Genomic DNA, 19,603 nt, shown 5'->3' with positions numbered 1-19,603 from the left:
ATAGTTGTCATTAGTATATGTAATCAAGTCAACTGTGACTCAGTGACCCTATGTGTATTAGCAGACTAGGCCATGATCTTCACAATTACTTGCTGTACATCAAAAGAGCTGAATAACAACTAAAGATGATAGAAGAAGGACCAATGACTTAGAGTTCTGGTGCTGGAGAAGAGCACTAAACATACCGTGGACTTTCAGGAGAACAAACAGGTCTGTCCTGGAGAGGGTGAAACTAGTTAGCTCACTAGAGGCAGCGATTTTGAGGCTCCATCTCACACACCTTAGACACATGGCCAGGGGTGACCAGTCCTTGTAGTGAGACATCATGCTTGGAAGGGTGGAGGGACAGCACAGGAAAAGAGGACCCAGGATAAGACGGTGACTAGAGCAATGGGATGAGGTCTGTTGGAGAGGATGAGATTGCTCAGGATAGGGCAGCTTTCAGAGAACCATGGCCCAGCCAAATAGACATATATATTTAAACTGTTATTTGTGTGAAAGTGTACAAAGTAAATTGGTTTTCCATTCAACCATTTATTCACATTTTGTTTCATATAATTCATAATGTAATTCAGTACCCACAATGGAATTACTCATCTTTTCTCCCTGTAATGCTCATTCTATTTTATTAATTGCAATTTTTCTTTTAATTTCTTGACTATTGATGCCAAGAGCTTTGCTTGGGGAAAGAAGCAAGCCAAAATTGTTAACAATCTCAATCTCTTTTCTGTCTATTATGAAGCTGCAAATAGGCCCAGTGGTGAGAATCTTTGTTTTCTTTATGTTGAGCTTCAATCCATATTGAAGACTACAGTTCTTGATCTTTTGTAGCAAACACCTCATGTCCTCTTCAGTTTCAACATAATACAGGTTGTTCATGAATCTTCCTCCAGTCCTGATAACCTGTTGTGCATATAGACTTATAAGGTATGGAGATAAGATGCAGCCCTGATGCATACCTTTCTTGATCCTGAGCCATGACAGTGTTTCTCTGCTTTGCTCTGTTCTGACAACTGCTTCCTGGTCCAAGTATATTTTTCACAAGAACTCAATTAAGTGTTCTGGGATTCCCATTCTACTTAAGGTAAGCCACAATTTGTTGTGATCCACACAGTCAAATTCCTTTGCATAGTAAATGAAACACTGATAGACATTCCTCTGGTACTCTCTGCTTTCAGCCAACGTCTATCTGATGTTGTCTGTGATGTCCCTACTGCCATGGCATTTCTTCCCTTTCTCATTGCCTCCAACACATCTACTCCCATTACCCTAGTCACTGAATCAATCCATCTCATCCAGGTTCATTCTCTCCTGTGTTGCTGTACCTATACCATTCCAATCATGATGTCTTTCTTGAAGGACTGATCCCTCCTGGCAACATGCCAAAATATGTGAGAAGGAGATTAAAAATCCTTGCCCCCAAGGAGCAAGTTAGTTTCACCCTCTCTAGGACAGATCTGTTTATTCTCTTGGCAGTGCATGTTGTTGTTGTTGTTATGTGCCGTCGAGTCGCCTGCGACTCATAGCGACCCTATGTACAACAGCCCTAAACTCCACTCTGTCCTGTGCCAATCGCACTGTCTCTGACACTCCCATCCCAATTATCCCAGTCACTGAATCAATCCACCTCATAGAGGGCCTTCCTCTCCTGCACCGTCAATATTCTTCTCCAGCATCACAACTTAAAGGCATCGATTCTTCTTTGTCATCCTGAGACATTGTCCACTTCTCTTATAAATAGCAAACAATGCAAAAATCATGCCTTGGATCAGGCACATCTTAGTTTCTACATTAACAATATCGTTGTTCATTAGGACAGATACCTGACAGAAGATTTTTCCAATGCAATTAACCTTTTGATTTCCTGACTGTTTGTGCCAAGGGTGTTGATTTTGGAACCAAGAAAGCTGAAATTATTGGCAATCTCTGTTTCTTTTCTGTACAGAATGAAGCTGCCAATAGGCCCAGTGGTGAGAATCTTTTTCTTTTCTTTTTTTTTTTTTTATATTGAGCTTCAATCCATATTGAAGACTATTCTTTACGTTCTACAACAAATGCCTCAGGTTTTCCTCAGTTTCAGCAAGCAAGGTTGTGTCATCTGCATAACACAGGTTGTTGATGAGTTTTCACCCAATCCTCATGCCACATTCCTCTTCATAAATTCCTGTCACTCAAATGATCTGTTCTGCATATAGATTGAAAAAGTATGGAGATAGGATGCATCTCTAACATACATCTTTCCTGAACTATGAAGTGTCTCCTTGCTCTGTTCTAACAACTGTTTCCTAGTCCAAGTGTAGGTTTCACATGAGTACTACTAAGTGTTAGGGAAGTCTTATTCTTCTAAATATTAGCCACAATTTGATACAGACAGTCAAATGTCTTTGCGTAGTCAGTGAAACACAGATTTACATTCTTCTAGTACTCTCTGCTTTCAGCTAAGATCCATCTAACAGTGACTATAATTTCCCTAGTGCCTTTTCTAAATCTAGCTTGCACACCTGGAAGTTCTCTGTTGATGTACTGTTGCAGTAGTTTTCGGAAAATCTTCAGAAAAATCTTGCCTGTAGGCAATTTTAGTGATATGGTTCAATAATTTCCACACTCTGTTGGATCCCTGGGAGGCAAGGATTCTGAAAATTTGTCTGACATACTTTGGGTGTGTTGCTAGGAGGGAGCAGTCTTTGGAGAAGGACGTTATGCTTGGGAGGGTGGAGGAACAGTGCAAGAGAGGAAGATGCTCTACGAAGTTAATTAATTTAGTGACTGGGGTCATCAGGGTATGGGTGTATTGCAGACAGTGCAATTGGCACAGATAGAGCAGGTTTTAGGGCTGTTGTACGTAGGGTCGCTATGAGTCACAGGTGACTCGACAGCACATAACAACACCACCATATCTGTTAGATCACATTTTTTTTAAGTGGAAATAAATATGGATCTCTTCCAGTCAGTTGGCCAAGTATTTGTCCACCAGATTTCTTGGCACAACCTGGTGAGTGTTTCTAGGGCACTATCTCTTGATGAAATATGCCATCAATTCCTGGGGCCAGTTTTTGGCTAATTGCTTCAGAGCAACTTGAACTCTCTCCTTCACCACCATAGGGTCTTGCTTATATGTTATTTCATGAAATTCTTCTGTGTCAGCCAATTATTTTTGGTACAGTGACTCTATTACGCCTTCCATCTTCTTTTTATACTTTCCTGGGCCATTCAACACTCTGGCTTCGGCATCCTCCTTGACCTTGTTTGTTGTTGTTTTATTTTCCTTTTTTAATACACACACATATCATATATACACATACATATAACATATACATATATACATATGCTGTTGTTGTTATTGTTGTTATGTGCTGTCGAGTCGTTTGCGACTCATAGCGACCCTATGTACAACAGCCTTAAACCCTGCTCTATCCTGTGACAATCGCACTGCCTCTGGCACACCCATCCCAATTACCCAGTCACTGAATTATTCCACCTCATAAAGGGTCTTCCCCTCCTGCTCCCTCTACCCTCCCAAGCATGATGTCCCTCTCCAAGGACCTGTCTCTCCTTACAAGATGTCCAAAGTATGTCAGATGAAGCCCCAGAATCCTTGCTTCCAAGCAGTAGCCCTGTTTAACCCTCTCTAGGATGAATCTCTTTGTTTTCTTGGCAGTCCATGATACATTCAATACTCTTCTCCAGCACCACAGCTCAACAGCGTCAAGTCTCCTTCTATCCTCCCTAGTCATTGTCCAACTCTCTGATGCATAACAAGTAATTGCAAAGACCATGGCCTATATCAGACGCACCTTAGTCTCCAGAGAGACACCGTTGCTCTTGAGTACTTTAGGAGAGATCCCTAAAAGCAGACTTTCCCATTGAAATACATTTTTTTATTTGCTGGCTGCTGGTGCCAAGAGTGTTGACCATGGAGCTGAGCAAACTGAAGCTGTGAACAATCTCAATCTCTTTGCCATCCATCCTGATGCTGCCAATTGGTCCAGTGGTGAGAATCTTTGTCTTCTTGACATTGAGCCTCAGTCCATACTGAATGTGTATATGTGTGTGTGTGTGATTGCAAAGACCATGGCCTGTATCAGACGCACCTTAGTCTCAAGAGAGACACCATTGCTCTTCAGTATTTGGAGAGGTCCCTAACAGCAGACTTTCCCATGGCAATGCGCCTTTTAATTTCCTGGCTTCTGGTGCCAAGACTGTTGACAGTGGAGCCAAGCAAACTAAAGCTGTGTACAATCTCAATCCCTTCACCATCCATCCTGATGCTGCCAGTTGGTCCAGTGGTGAGAATCTTTGTCTTCTTGACATTGAGCCTCAATCCATATTGTAGGCAGCAGTCCTTGACACTATGCAGCAGGCGCTTCAGGTCCTTTTCAATTTCAGTAAGCTGGGTTGTGTCATCTGCATAACGCAGATTGTTGATAAATCGTCCACCAATCTTGACCCCACATTTCTCCTCATAGAGCCCAGCCTCCCGGATAATCTGTTCTGCATATAGGGTGAAAATGTATGGAGATAGGATGCATCCCTGGCATACGCCCTTCCCAATTTTGAACCATGCAGTGTTACCCTGCTCTGTTCTGACAACTGCCTCCTGGTCCAAGTATAGGTTTCGCATTAGATCGGTCAAGTGTTCTGGGATTCCCATTCTTCTCAGAGTCAGCCATAGTTTGTTATGATCGACACAGTCAAATTCCTTTGCATAGTCAATGAAACACAGATAGACATTCCTCTAATATTCCCTGCTTTCAGCCAAGATCCATCTAACATCAGCTACAAAATCCATAGTACCACAACCCCTTCTAAACCCAGCCTGGACTTCTGGTAGTTCTCTGTTGATGTGCTGTTCCAGTCGTTTTTGGATAATCTTCAGTAAATTCTTGCTTGCATGTGAAATCAGTGAGAGTGTTCTGTAGTCTGATGCAGGCCATGGTCTTCGCAATCACTTGATATGCATCAGAGAGTTGGACAATGACCAAGGAGGACAGGAGAATTGATGCCTTTGAGCTGTGGTGCTGGAGAAGAGTATTGAGAATACCATGGACTGCTAGAAAAACAAACAGATTTGCCCTGGAAACCAGGTGGCTCCTAGGAGGCAAGGATTCTGAGGTTCCGTCTAACATACTTTGGACATGTTGTGAGGAGAGACCGGTCCTTGGAGAAGGACATCATGCTTGGGAGGGTGGAGGGACAGCACAGGAGAGGAAGGCCCTCTATGAGGTGGATTGATTCAGTGACTGGGATAATTGGGATGGGAGTGTCAGAGACAGTGCGATTGGCACAGGACAGAGCAGAGTTTAGGGCTGTTGTACATAGGGTCGCTATGAGTTACAAGCAACTAGATGGCACATAACAACAATAACGTGTGTGTGTGTGTGTTCCCAATATTATTGTACCACATATTAATTTGAAAATTTTCATTTCTCTAGTTTTTCCATTTAAAATAAAGCTAACTTGTCATATTTCATTTCTTCAGTTTATTTATCAAAACAAAGTGTAAATGGCCAAAAATCACATTTATAAGAGAATCAGTTTCACATGATATTTCTCCAACAAAATAAACCACCAACAATGTCAGATTAAATCCAGTTATTGTTCTGTTCACTTTATAAATAAGGCTCTCCTTTATCTATGTATGTTTTCTTTAATTGTGCTACAGTCCCAAAGGCACATGGTTCGAATCCACCAGCTGTTCTACAGGAGGATGGTATTCTCTTCCTCTGCAATTTACTACCTATGAAAACTCAATGGATGGTGAGCTATGGGCTGATTCCTACTTGATGGCACACAACAACAACAATTTTTCTTAAGATTAAACATTTTTATCTAAAATCTTATTTAGGATATCTGTATCCATTTTGGACAGCAACATTTATCTTTAAGTTCATAAATGACTTAAATCTTTTATCAACATTCTCTCTGAATTTTGTTTATTATTTCCTTGTGTCTTCTTCATTCCCACTCAGCTCACATGTTAAATATTAGCTTATCATTTGACGCTCCCTCACTTGATATGGTCTAAGTCTTTCAGACTCTTCCTTCTCTTCTTGCTCCTTTTATACCTTCTTGTGTTACACCAAGGGTCTATAATTTATTAAGGGGCAGCTTGTAAATATTTTATGATTTGAAGACTATCAGCTCTCAATCGCAATGCTAACTCTGATCTTTACTACAAAAGCAGCCATAGGCAGTATGCAAATTAATAGAGATGATTGTGTTTTAGTAAACTTATCAAAAGAGGCAACAGGCTAGACTTTGGATCCCTCCATTAGATGGTGAAATATATCTATACCATTAAAAACAAAACAAACAACTGATATGTAGTTTATTTCTGTAGTCTACAGAGAGTTGCACTTCTAAATCAAAAGTGGTGCCTCTCTGATAATCCACCAGCCACTCCCAGGAAGAAAGATGGACACCTTCCTCCTGAATGATTTATAGAAGGAAAACCTGAAAAATCAGCTGGGAATTGGTTCCTACTTAATGACAGTGAGTTTTTTAATGTCTTTCTTTCTAGATACTTATTATGAATATCTTGGAAGGGGATCAAACACTTCAGAGATGGAAGGTTTTATTTCCTAATAAAATAGCTGCACTTTAATGTAATATTTCTGTTAGATTAAATGACTGCATTCTAGTGGAGCAGTCCTTAAGCATTAGGCTGCTAACTGAAAGGTCTGTGGTTTGAACTCATGAGCTCCTTTACTGAAGAATGGTATGCTGTATGGTCTTGTAAAGATTATGGTCTAGGAAGACCTATGAAGCTGTTCTGCTTGTCTTGAAAGGTCCCTATGTTTTAACAACAATCTTATCTTTTTCTTGGTGTCAAGTGCCATTAAGTGCTGTCATAGCAACCCTAAGAACAATAGATCTGAACCCTTCCTTATCTTGTGCCATCCTCACTCTGCCTGACAGACTCAAGCCCATTTCAGCAGTCACTGTATCAATCCACCTGTTAAGGGTCTTCCTTTCTTCACCAAACCTCCACTATAGCAAGCATGATTCTCTCCTCTGAACAATAGCTTCTCCTGGCAATATGCTCAAAATATGTTAGATAAAGCTTTATCTTTGTCCCCAAGGCATATTTTCCAAATATATTTGCTGGTTCTTTTAGCAGTCTATAGGGCAGCCAGTACTCTGCTCCCACACCACAGTTCAAAGACGTAGAAGCTTCTTCTTTCATCCTTATTCATTGCCCAGCTTTCAGATGAATAGCAAGCAATCAAAAAGATCATGGCCTGAATCAGATGCACCTTAGTCCTCAAACTGAGAGTATCACTCCTCAGCAGTTTGGAAAAGTCACTGACTACAGACTTTCCCGTGCCACATATCTCTTGATTTCCTGACTGCTGGTACCAAGGATGTTGACTGTGGCTTCTAGTAAGATGAAATTCTTAAGAATTTTTGTTTTCTTGATGTTGAGATGTAATCCACATTGAAGGCTATATTCTCTGATTGTCTGCAACAAGTGCTTCAAGTCTTCATTTTCAGCAAGCCAGGTTGTGTCATTTGCATAACCCAGGTTACCGATGAGTCTTCCTCCAGTCTTGATGCCACATTGTTCTTCATAAATTCGTGTTTTTAATAATTAATTGCTCAGAAGTTAATAGGTATAGAAAAAAGATATTACCCTGATAAAGTTGATATAACTCAATTTTATCTTAAGAGACATACTATTCTTTATTATGCAAAATAATCCATGAACTAAATTCATTGTGATTTGAAAAGAATGGAACTCATAGTGGCCCTATGTTGTTACTAGTATCAGGTACCGTCAAGTTGAGTACGACTCATAGGAAAACCGTATGAACAGCAGAACTGAACCCTAATATACCCTGTGCTATCTTTAACATCTCTGACACATTTGAGTTTTTGCAGTTACTGTGTCAACCCATCTGGTTAAGGACCTTCTCTTTCATGTATCCATGATCTTTCAAAACATAATTTTCCTCTCCAAGAAATAGTCTCTCCTAGCAACATGCCTAAAGTATATGAGATGAAGTTTTGTCATCTTTACTTCCAAGGAGCACTGACTCGGACTGCACTTTGTACAAGACATATTTTTTGTTCTTTCAGCTGTCCACACAATATTCAGTATTTTTCTCCAAGACCACAGTTCAAAGGTATAAATCCTTAGTCTACCATCATTATTAATTGTCCAGCTCTTGAATGCATAGCAGTGCTTGGAAAGATTGTGGCCTGACTCAGATGCACCTTAGTCCTCAAATGATAACATTGTTCCTCAATAATTTGGAGAGGTCACTGACTGCAGACTTCTCTAGTGCCATATGTCTCCTAACTTTCTGACTTCTGGTACCAAGGATGTTGATTGTTGAACCAACTAAGATGAAGTTGTTGACAATCTCAATCTTTTCTCTGTACATCAAGATGTTACCTTTTGGTCCAGTGGTGAGAATTTTTTGTTTTCTTAATGTTGAGATGCAATCCATATTGAAGGCTATATTTCTTGGTCTTTGGCAGTTAACACTTGAAAGATCCTATTGTTATTGTTGCTAGGTGCTATTGAGTCGAGTATAACTCATATAAGATCTGAACCCTGAGCCCTCTGCAGCAGTCACCATGTCAATCCACTAAGTTGAGGATCTTCCTCTTCTTCGCCAACTGTCCACCCTTCCCAGCATCATGTCCCTCTTTAAAGAATAGCTCCTCCTAGCAACATGCCCAAAGTATGTGAGGAAGACAGAGTAAAAGTGCTACAGAGAAATCCTAGGCTGGTACCGTTATAGAAGCTGACTGTCACAACTTTCTTCTGTGAAGTGACCTGTGGCTTTCAATCTTTTGGTGAGCTGCTGAGAATTCACCTGCACAGCCAGGTTTCCTATTGTACCACAGTGAGAAGGGGGACACTCATGTGAAGCATGGTGAAAATAAAGTAAGAACTTCATTCTTCTAATGCTCTAGTGAGTTTGTCATTGTTAGTTGCAAAAGGAGCTCCAGTGGTAGAGTGATTTAACTCTTAGTGGCTAGCTGAAAGGTCTATAGTTTGAACTACTATAGACTGTCTCAGTGACCGAAACTTACAGCCATTAAAATCCTTTTGGGACAGTTCGGCTCTGTCCCAGAGGGTCTTAAGGAGGAGGAATCTACGTGACAGAAACTGTTAGTTACCAGCAATTTGCTAGCAGCTTATCTCTCACTTGTGGCAACCCACTGTACAACAAAGGGGAATGTGGATGAGACTCATGCTTTTTCTCCATTGTTGTGAATACAATATACATGATTATAATCACCTTTATATCATTGAAAGGAGCTATTTTAGTTTATAAATTTATCAAATTATATTCAAATAACTCCTTGATGATAATGATGATGATGATGATGATAATAATATAACCAATATAATTCAAACTAGTTGTCTTCAAGTTGTTGTTGTTGTTAAGTGCTATTGAGCCAGTACAACTCATAGAGACACTTTGAACAACAGATCTGAACTGTGTCCTGTCCTGTGCCAATGTAACAATTTCTTACACACTTGAGCACATTGCTGCAGTCACTGTGTCATTCTAACTTGGTAATAGTCTTCCCCTCCTTCACCATCCCCCCACCTCTCAAGCATGAAGTCTTTCTCAAAGGAATAGCTTCTCCTAGCAACATACCCTAAATATGTGAGATGAAGCTATGTTAAATCCTAATTTTCTGATGTTGTTATTATTGTTTGCCTTTGAGTCAGAACTGACCCATAACTGACTCTCCAGTGAATTTTCAGAGGCAGTAAATTTCACAAGAGGGTGCCCATCCTTCTTTCACGGAGCAGCTGGGTGATTCCAGAAGCATGCCTTTGGGATTTCAGTGCAGCTTCTTTCCACTGGGCCACCAGAGGGAATTCTAATACATGCAATCTCACATGTGACAGAGTAGAGCCATGCTTCAGAGGATTTGCAATGGCCTTGTTTTTTTGTGTGTAGTTTACCATGCCTTTATTCTGAGGTACTTCCAACCTTTTAGCTTGCATTTGGACAATGATTCATTTCATCATAGAGGACTTCCTAAGTTGTAATTATGGGAGCGATAGATAGATGACAGATGATAGATAGATAGATAGATAGATAGATAGATAGATAGATAGATATGATATAGCTCTAGATATAAATATAGATATAAAATATGCTTACTATTTTTCTGTCATTATTAACTAAGATATACATATATTGTGCTCCCAGGTAGTTTCAAGGTATGTACTCTTGTGTACATTTATGGATATGAAGACTGAAAGGTTTAGTAAATTGCCCAAATGCTTAAAGCTGATGAGTTAAAGACTAAAACAGATCTGGCTAGATTGGACACAAGATAGAATGATCATCTGTATTAACTCTTTAGTCACTGGTTGCTTATTTCTGTTGTAAAACAAGAATGAATGGCAGAGGAAAAGTGGTATACTGTTACATGTTTTTAATTTAGATATGAAACATTTGCTCTCCTTTCTCTTTCTTTTCTGATTCCCAACTGATACACAATATTTTGTTGTTGTTATGTGTTGTCGAGTTGCTTGTGACTCATGTACCTTATGTACAACAGCCCTAAACTCTGTTCTGTCCTGTGCCAATCGCACCATCTCCAATACACCCATCCCAATTACCCCAGTCACTGAATCAATCCACCTCATAGAGGGCCTTCTCCTCCTGCGCTGTCCCTCCACCCTCCCAAGCATGTTGTCCTTCTCTGGAGACTAAGGTGCGTCTGATACAGGCCATGGTCTTTGCTATCACTTGTTATGCATCAGAGAGTTGGACAATGACTAAGGAGGATAGAAGGAGAATTGATGCCTTTGAGCTGTGGTGCTGGAGAAGAGTATTGAGGGTACCATGGACTGCTAGGAAAACAAACAGATTCATCCTGGAAAGGGTTAAACCAGGCTGCTCCCTGGAGGCAAGTATTCTGAGGCTCCATCTAACATACTTTGGACATATTGTAAGGAGACACAACATAGTGTGGATTAATCTGGATAGCATGATACTGAATGAAATAAGCCTCTTACATAAGAACAAATATTACATAAAACCACTGTTTTGTTAAAAAGTTCAGTATACCACACACACTAAAAAAGGGTTTGTTGTTGGTGTGTACTGTAGAGTTGGAACCAACCCATAGCTGACCCCCTGGTGGGTTTTCATAGGAAGTTAATTGCTTCTCCCACCGAGCAGCTCATGGCCTCAAACCACATGCCTTTGAGATTGTAGAGAAGCTTCTTGCCACTAGGCCACCAAAGGTTCTGGAGTAAAGAAAGAATTAATTATAAGGAGGAGGTGACAGAAGTGTGGTTCACGTTGTGGATGTTGTGATTAATGTTATTAAAATATAGATGGATGATTGAATGAAAAATTAATCTATTTTTTCAATCTATTATAATTTAAATGACATTTTTTAAAAAATGCAAATCTCAAAACTTAGTGAGTCAAAATTATGTGTTTCAAAACTTTAGGCAAAGACTTGAATACGATCTGAGTTTCTTGACGTTTCTAGAGGAGTTGTTGTTGCTGTAGAGTTGGAACCAACTCCCACCTGACCGTTCAGTGGGTTTTCAGAGGTTGGAAATCTCATGGGAGGAGGAATGCCTTCCTCCCAGGTAGCAACTCTTGGATTCAAATTACTTGCCTCTATGTTAGCACCAAAAATCTTTACTGTTAGGCCACCAGAGTTAGCAGTTACTAGATTTGCTGTTATTTTTATGTGCTGTTGATTTAACTGTGACTCTGCTATCTCCATAACCCACAAAGGCAGATGTGAGCGAATAAAATTTTATCTGTGGACTTCATTCCTCCTTCCTCAGTTTCGCAGTTTTTCTGATTTCTCTCCATTCAAAACCCACTGTCATGAAGCCTAATTTCAACTCACAGCATCTCTGTAACATAAGAGTAGAAATACCCACTAGAGTTTTCAAGGCTGCACAGCTTTACAGAGCAGACTGCCTGCCACTTTCTCCTGTGGAATTGTGGGTGTGTTTGGACTGCTGGTGGTCTGCTTAGGAGCTGAATGCTTAAACACTGTGCCATAAGGACTCCCTTCTGACTGGTAAGTTCAGGTCCCATTTAGGATTGTGTCCCTTTTTATTTCTTCTTAAAGATAATTCTGAACTGTAGGTAACTTAGCCCAGATTCTTTATGACAAAGAAAAGGCCAACCTTACATCCAAATCATTTGGTCTCATCTGCCATCTCAGGCTTGTGAATGACGGTAAAAAGTGATAAGAAGCAGGGAGAGAAGACAGAAAATGAAAGTTAGAGGTCACTAAGCTACCTATAGTTTCACAAAAGAACATGATTTGCTCTCTTCCATTTGTCAAGGCTTTTTCTATACTTGTAGGTAGCCCCTCCAGGCAGCTAACTGGGAAAGACACATCCCACATTCAGTGTCCACTCTCTAGAACGGAAAAGGCAGGCAGGCCCTCTGGGGTTTTTTAATGAGATTCGAGATTCTGCGATGTTACACCACAGCCCAGCCTGAACCTGGATGAGACTAAGGCAGCACTCACCTTCAAGATAATGTCCACAATGGTTGTAGTTAAAGCTCCATTTTGAGCACGTGATCGCAGGTCACAGAGGATCAGGGAGATATGTAGGGTTGGGTAAAGTTCTAAGGAAGTCTGTAAACTTTTGTGTGGGGTGCCAAATATGTGACTCCAACTCACAGTGACCCTATGTACAATAGATTAAAATCTGTGCAACGCTGGACCACCGTCATTGTCACCATTCCAGGCCATTGTAGCAGTTTCTGAAGTGGGGCTCCTCTAATAGCTTAACCTTTGATGGGAAGTGAGCGATGCTTTTTTCAGTTTTGCTAGATTTGTTCTGTTTTCTCCTGAGGTGCTTAATTTATGCCCTGGAGTCCTAAAGTGATCTCAAAGGTGTGGTGCACATTACCCCTCAATGCCCTTGGCCTTTCATTTGAATGTTGAATTTTGATTCTCCAGTTTACTCTCTGAGGTGATGCCATGTCTTAATCAAGCAACCTACCCAGGTTTTAAAATTGCTCTGCGTCTGTAGAAAGGATTAGTATATTGGTAGTGGTGGTTGTTATGTACCATAGAGTTGGACCCGACCCATAGCTGAATTCCTAGCAGGTTTTCAAGAGCTATAAATTGCATAGGAGGAGATTGCTCATATGTACATCAGAAGAGTGGAGGTTCACAAATACATTAATATGTACATCAAAACAATGGTGTAAGGCGTGCTTTCCTCCCAAACATTCATGTGTGGTATGAAAATAATTTTTCTACTCAACAATCTGAAATGGGATTCTATAACCACCGCACACGTCAAGCCTGAATGGAGACCGAAGCAGAAATTTAGGATTAGTTAAATAAACATCTTGTTATGTTCATCTTTTATCCTATTTCCTCCAGGTCTTTTCACCTGGAATAGATTAAATAGAGTAAGAGTGGGAATGTAGACCAACTTCTTATATAAATCTTTCCAGTTTCGAAGTCAATTGCAGGAACCTTTCAATTTGTACGCCAGCCATTTTCATACCTCTCTGCCTCTCTGTTCCTCTGTGTCACTCTCTTCATCTTTTCTTCTCTTGATCTGTGATTAACTTTCTCCCAGTTGGAAAATGTTACAGTCTACTCCATGCAGTGGAGGACCATTTGGAGATGCGGAGGTTTGGAAGTGGAAGAGATAATAAATAAATAAAATACACCTGTCATTTCACCATGTATGTATGACACTAAAGAGTAAGGCAAGTGGGAGTGAAATATTCCTTTAATAATGTAGCTCTAGGAACTAGGTCAGGGTCAGTGCTTCTACAGGAATGCATAGAAAGTCCTGGAAAACTGGTTAGCATGGCTGTGACCCTGAGCTTTCTCTCTCTCTCTCTCAGAGGCCATAAAAAAAAACAACAAACAAACAAACAAAAAAACACAAAAAAACAATGCTGTAATCAGCCACACATGATTCCCTCACATGGGAGAGGTACATTCTCCAACAGCATACAAAAGCTACATGGCTTACAACATTATATGGTGCAACTATGATGGCTTTTTTTTTCCTTCCTACGGCCGTGGTACTATATTCCACTGTCTCTTTTTGGTGAGAATTACTCCTTTAGCACAAAGCCATGACCAGACATTATTCAACAAGCTCTGAGAAATAAGCATGAGCTGATTTCTGGGTTTGGAATCTACTAGTGCTCTTATCAAAGGCAATAATTTACATTTTATGCACGTCTGAACTTTGTCGGTCTTGGAGAATGGCAAGGAAGGAAAGCTAATGCAATTTGATAAAATGGCTAAAATGAGTCTATTTACAGTCCTGCAGCTTTTAGAGCTGAGAATTTAAATATAGCCACATAGTCACCCATAAATGTACATGTATTTGGGCAGAATATGAGCTGAGAGTAATTTCTTTTCCTGGACTTGAGGTTCAATTTTCTTCTCAGAATAAATATTGAAGCTTAGGTTGACTGCATTGAAAATTCTATCAATTGTTGGACTCGCTTCTTACCCTTCTTTCATTGGATTTTTAATCCACAGAATGTGAATGTGTGTTTGCGGGTTTTTGTTTTGCTTTTTTCCTTCTTCTTTTCTATCTGCCTTTTCAGCCTGTTCCCCACTCCCTGCCTTTACAGTTCCCCTTCATGAATTGGCACTGAACCCTGGTGTCAGCATCATTGTTTTACAATGAAGGATCTCGCCTTTCTGACTATTTCCACCCAGCTCATGTCCATGCGGGAAATACCAAAAGAATGGCAGACATGGAAATGCCTCCCATTTATATTCATTTGGTATTTGGTTCTGGTACCTAATATGAATAGGTCTTGAATTATTTTCCAAGTCAATATTGAACTCAAATGTCAGTCATTTGTAGAGGCTACAGTCTTTCTTTCTTTCTTTCTTTTTTTTTGTTCTAACGAAGCATTACCTTTCTGGTCTTTTCAATATCAAATCAAAACACGTTGGTAGATATGAGTACATAATATGTGAAAGATTCTGTGCTATATAGGCTTTCCAAGTAATACCGAAAAAGACAATACAGGTCCCTACTTCAAAGGCCTTATAACCTATGCAGGAGCCAAAACATGAATAGTTAAATAACTGGAAAATATTTGAGTGACTCTGAAGAAAATATCTCCCTTTGTTTTCTTCTGTGGGAAATGGGGGATGATAGTAATTTCTATTTCTCAGATACTTTATATGGATTAAATTAGTTAAACCAGTTTATCTAGCCCTAAAATAGAGCAAATGGAAACATGATCAAAATCAAACCCTCTCCTCCTGAGTCAATTCTAACTCACGGTGACCCAAGTGTTACAGAGGAGGAATGCTCCATAAGTTCTTCTGTTTTAGCAAGGCATGCATGGGGTTAGGGAGGTTGGTTTGTGTTTGTGTTTTTTGTTTGGGCTTCCCCTGACCCCCTGCCCCTTCATAATCTTAATAGAAGCAGGTTGCAATTTGTTTGCATCATTTAGGGACCTTTCAGTGCCCTGTGTGTGTGTGTTGCAGCCACAGTGCAAATAAACACACGACACAACAGCTGCAACAGTGGGCTCAAAGACGGTAGCAGACGTGAAGATGATGGAGGAGAGGGCAGACCTACAACCAGTTACATACACAGAGTCACCGTGAAACAGAGCCAACCTGACAGCATCTAACAGCAGCATATACACATATGTAGATATACGCACACATATCTGTACATGCACACATGTGTATACCTCTAAGTATCTATATATGAACAAGTGCGTGCATACAAACACACTCATGTGTATTATTTTTTCAATTCAGCAAACTTCACAAAGACAGTATACATTTTTAAAATTTTACTTTATTAATTTTAATAAACATTTACAGAGATTTTAGATTTCCATTCATTCATTGTTGCACTTTTCTCCCTGCCGACCCCTCACCTCTTAGTTCACTTCTCTCTTTGAAAAGTAAAAGAAAAATTCCTTCATTGGTTTACAATCACCCTGCCCCAAGTACACTTCTAAGAGTCAAGATGAATGGTAGCAAGGACAACAGAGGTTCACTGAACAGATTGTGTTTTGTAGATGCTCATGAAGGTAATAGAAATTGCTATATGCCATTGTTATCAAATTGCTATATGCCTATGTTGTACATAGGGTCGCTATGAGTCGCAGGCGACTCGACGGCACATAACAACAACAACAACATATGCCATTGAATCAATTTCAATTTATAGCAACTTCCTGAGGCAAAGCAGAGCTTCTATACCCTTTACTAAAGCAGATTTCCATATCTTCTCCTATAAAGCAGCTGGGTGACTTTAAATATCTAACCTTCTGGTTTGCAGCTGAGTACTTCACAATTGTGCCACTAGGGCTCCTTCACAGGAATTTATCAGACTCCTTAGTGAAAGTTTACAATCTGGAGAGGAAGGGAAAATGACTTGCAAGGAAAATTCAGTGATAGTCCCACAGACCTTTAAATTCCATCTGCTCTTTGATTTTATGACTCAACATTTTATGAAATAAAAGCCTTTTTTCCCTCTCAAAAGAAATAACAAATTGTATATTATTCTGAAATATCCAGCTTAATTAAGACAATGCCCAGCCATTAGTCTTTTAAAAATTGAGCTACATTTCATTTTAACCTTCATTTAATTAATCTTAAGACTTTATTTTTGTGTTGCCCAAACAACAAAATGATGCAGCCCATTGACTTCAATCTGTAAACACTGTCTGGAAATCTTTTCTTGTTGCTGTGGTTGAACTCAGAGTTTGCAAATGGTTGAACTAGTAAGACTATCTTAGATATGTAGATTGATGTTTCCTGTAGCTTTTTTTAGGACATTCTAGAGGTCTTGGAAATACCATTACTTTTATGGCTTGCTATTGATTTTGATTTTAAGTGTCTCCTGCATGTGAAAGTTTAGTATTGGATATTTTAAAAGAAAAAAATATTCTTAACGTGTACAAATGATTTTGGACCAGTGTATCTTGCAAAGGATTTTCCTGACATTTTCAGAAAATAGCAAAAATACTTTTGAAAAAGATGCTTAAATATGACAAAGCAGCATTTTTTATTCCTCCTCCACTAAACTGTGTGTGAAAAATGCTCTCCTTGTATCTGCCCTTGGCAGTTCTTAATCTCTTAGATTCCATCTTCTTCTCACTTTCAGTTACTATTTTTATTTCCGTTTTTGGATTACCGGAGGACACTGAAATTTAATTGGCCCTTTAAAAATTATTATTGCATGTAACAATTTTCTTTTGATGTCAATGAAATGTGTCACTTTAAATGTGTCACTTTAGATAATGGCTAATAGTTGCTTTAAGGAGCATAAAGCCAACCACTTAGAAAAAAACTTCAGAGTGTGTTTATGAAGTAAAGTTAAACCCAGTCACCATAGAACAGAGCTGTCATATTAGTCTTTTTACTGAACTAAGATTTATGCCCTGAATGTCAGTTGATTTAAGAAATATAACTTCTGTGAAGTTTTGAGGTAGAGTTTTAAAATAACTTTGGAATTTTTTGGTACCTAGTAATTCCATACATTACACAAACCCTTTTCCACGGCAGAAAAGAATTTGGTCACATCTACAAAGCATCTGTGCTCTCTCATCATTTCGTTTTCTCCTTAGCTTGTAAACAATTTATGCACCTGAATAGTGGAGGTACAAAGTGACCTGGCAATTATAAAACATTTCTGCATAAGTTCTCTCTCTAATTTTCCAGTCCTTTCCCCCCTTTTCTTGCCGTTGCTGCTGTTAGATTCCATTGAGTTAATTCTAATTCGTAGCAACCCAACATACAATGGGGGGGGGGGGGGAAACCAATTGTTGCTATGCTTAAGCCTATTGTTGCAGTCACTGTGCCAACCCAGTTCATTAAAAAATCTCCTTTTTCTCTGAGTCTCTGCTTTACGAAGCATGATTGACCTAACATGATGATATGTCCAAAGCACTTGAGGTAAATTCACCTCTTCTTAACTTATTAGGAGCATTCTGGCTGCACTTCGTCTAAGATGTTGTTTTGTGCTATTGAGTTGGAACTGACTCCTAGCTAAGCCTGAGCTGGTTCTCAGAGGCTGTCAGTCTCCTCAGTGGAGGTTGTCCCTTCTCCAGGCGAGCCGCTGGGTGATTGGAATGACATGCTTTTGGGTTGGCAATTCTTTACCACTAGACTACCAGAGCTCCCTTTTTCCAGGATAGCTTTGTTCATTCTTCTGGGTGTTGTTGTTTGGTGACAACAAGTTATTTCTGAGTCAGTGTGACCCCATCAGCAATAGAAGAAAGCACTTCCCAAACTTACCCGATCCCCTCAATCACTGCTGTGTTTAGTCCCATTGTTGCAGTTACAATGTCAGTTCATCTCTTTGTGTGTGATTCCCATTTTGCTGGTCTTTACTTTAAAAAGCATGATTCCCTCCACCTCCCTCAAGGTACTGGACTACTTCTGTTAAAATATCAAAATACGCAAGGCAGAATCTCACCATCCTTGTATCTAAGGAACTCCTGGCTGTACCCCTCCAGGACAAATCTGTTTTGTTGTTGTTTTTAGTTTTGACAGTACACACTATATCCAGTATTCTTTGCCAGCACCAGAATTCAAATGCATCAGCTTCCCATGGTTGTTTGTTTGTTGGTTGGTTTGTTTCACATGCATATCACCACTGCCATCAAATTGATTCCAACTCATAGGGACCACCCAGTTTCTGACGCTGTAAGTTTTAACATGTTTCCACAAATGACGGCTATAGCCGTCCTCCTACACATTTTTTTTTTTTAAATTTAGGTTGTTTATTTTTTCATTTCAATGAACATCTACAGAGATATTGGAATTCCATTCATTCATTGTTGCACACTTCTCCCCGGACAAACCCCTTCCCCCCCGCCCCCGTTTGCTCCTCTCCTTCAAACGCAAAAGAAAAACTCCCTCATTGGTACACAATCCCCCCCGCATCTCCCCAAACCCCACCCCCTACCCCCAAATATAATCCACTCTGCAACCCTCATTGCATACTCCTATGATAAAAATAGTGTCCTAAAATATAATACTTTTAGACTATTCTCTCCCCCATAGATTTCAATGCCGTGAACATATTTCATCCAGTTTTTCTAAGTCTTACCCCCAGCCCAATGCCAGCCTCATTCTACAACAGTGGCACCGTATAGCATTTGTCCCTTTGTGACTGAGATACCTAACTCAGCATAACATCCTCCGGGTCACTCATTTTGAATAATATTGCATGAGTTTCTTGTTTTTCAATGCAGCATAGTATTCCATCATGCGAATATACCACAGCTTCTCTACACATTTTAATTAATAAAAAAAGAAACATCATTCGATCATTCGTATGAAGTGTACTAATGCATTTATTTGTTAACTATTCAGTAATACATCAAAAAATGTGTTTCTATGCACAGTTGTCAATTTAAAAGTGTAAAGGAGAGGATAATGTGGAAAGGAGAGGATAATAGCCAGTTTCCCCTGAGGGGGTAGGTTCCAACTGTAGACATTTTGGTTAATAACACAACATGTAAAGCACCAAGTGATCAGGACTCCCTTATATGCATATATGGCTTTTATAAATTCTAACTGTGTTTCATTGACTATGCAAAGGCATTTGACTGTGTGGATCATAACAAACTGTGGCTGACTCTGAGAAGAATGGGAATCCCAG

Source organism: Elephantulus edwardii, unplaced genomic scaffold (assembly GCF_000299155.1).
Source record: "Elephantulus edwardii isolate Elephantulus edwardi_28Jun2011 unplaced genomic scaffold, EleEdw1.0 scaffold00149, whole genome shotgun sequence".
NCBI classification, from domain to species: domain Eukaryota; kingdom Metazoa; phylum Chordata; class Mammalia; order Macroscelidea; family Macroscelididae; genus Elephantulus; species Elephantulus edwardii.
Note: the sequence above shows the minus strand (reverse complement) of the source record.